This window comes from Aplysia californica, unplaced genomic scaffold (genome assembly GCF_000002075.1).
Source record: "Aplysia californica isolate F4 #8 unplaced genomic scaffold, AplCal3.0 scaffold00885, whole genome shotgun sequence".
Taxonomy (NCBI): domain Eukaryota; kingdom Metazoa; phylum Mollusca; class Gastropoda; order Aplysiida; family Aplysiidae; genus Aplysia; species Aplysia californica.
The window spans coordinates 298,758-299,988 of NW_004798155.1; the positions used below are offsets into that span (position 1 = coordinate 298,758).

The 1,231-nt window shown below is 38.3% G+C and overlaps 1 protein-coding gene across 1 annotated transcript in view; it reads right to left on the reverse strand.

Annotated features, from left to right (window-relative positions):
• LOC101859674 overlaps positions 1-574 on the reverse strand; it is a gene marked incomplete in the record, with an annotated part of 17,174 nt that extends 16,600 nt beyond the window's left edge. Inside the window, 1 exon segment of the mRNA XM_013089167.2 lies at positions 91-574.
• Between the last annotated feature and the right edge of the window lie 657 nt (positions 575-1,231).

Consider the following 1,231-nt stretch of genomic DNA (forward strand, 5'->3'; position numbering starts at 1 on the left):
TTTCTTTCTGAATGTTTTCCCTTTCCTTACTTTCTTTCTTTCTTTCTGAATGTTTTCCCTCTCCTTACTTTCTTTCTTTCTTTCTGAATGTTTTCCCTTTCCTTACTTTCTTTCTTTCTTTCTGAATGTTTTCCCTTTCCTTACTTTCTTTCTTTCTTTCTTTCTGAATTTTTTTCGTTCTGTCTTTCCTTCTCTCTCTGTAAAAAGTACTAAAGGAAGACGTCGACTCAGTCCCTAAATTCTACACAAAAATTATATATATTAAACACAAGATAACCGTCAATGATTGTAAAAAAAAGCCTATGCTGTGATTTCTACCACAATCCTCTTCTCGAAGTTTGGCTTCTCGTGCTCTGATAGCCACTGCTTAGCTTCGCTGCTTTATATATATATACAAATGTATATATGTCCACCTTCATAGATATATCTTTTTGGCAACCGGCACCCACGTGAAACGGAAATTCTGGGAACTTAAAAAAAAAGCCACCACGCTGGTAAGTATAAGTCCTGCCCAAGGCCACTCCTCCTGTCCTGACAAAACAGGCTACCAAGCAGACGTACGCTTATAGGGCTGGCCACTAGAGGTGGGCAAAATCCGGATAATCTATAAGGATAACCGGATAATTCTCAATGAAACATTATCTGAATTCAGACTCTTAACTCTCTTTTTTTCCTGAAACCGTTTTGTTGAAATGATACTACCCGTTTTTTAAAGTGGTTCTGACCCATTTTCCGAAGCGGTTCATATGTTATTTGTCAAAGAGGTGCACTAACATAGTATCCGGATTTTGCTAAAGGGACTCATTGCCCAGCCCTACTGGCAACACGACATAGCTGGTGGACAGATATTTATTATTAACCCTTGTGGATTGAGGGGTTTTCCTCCCGGATGTTCACGCCTGAACGGAATGTAGGATTACTGACAACCTCTATTCCTACCACCTGTCTTTTTTGTTAGTTAGTTTGGTTTTTCTTTTTTTTTCCTTTTTTTTTGGGGGGGGATGTCTTTCCTGCTTTCGGTTATGTTTTGTTGTTGTTGTTGTCTTTGTTGTTGCTGTTTTGTATTGTCTTTCCTCACTTTGTTTCTAGTTTTTGTTTTAGACAATTGATAATTGAGTACATGTACGACATACTCTTCTCATTAATTCAAATACATGAATAAGCAAACAGGCAAACAGAGAGACAACAGTGTGTGTGTGTGTGTGTGTGTGTGTGTGTGTGTGTGTGTGTG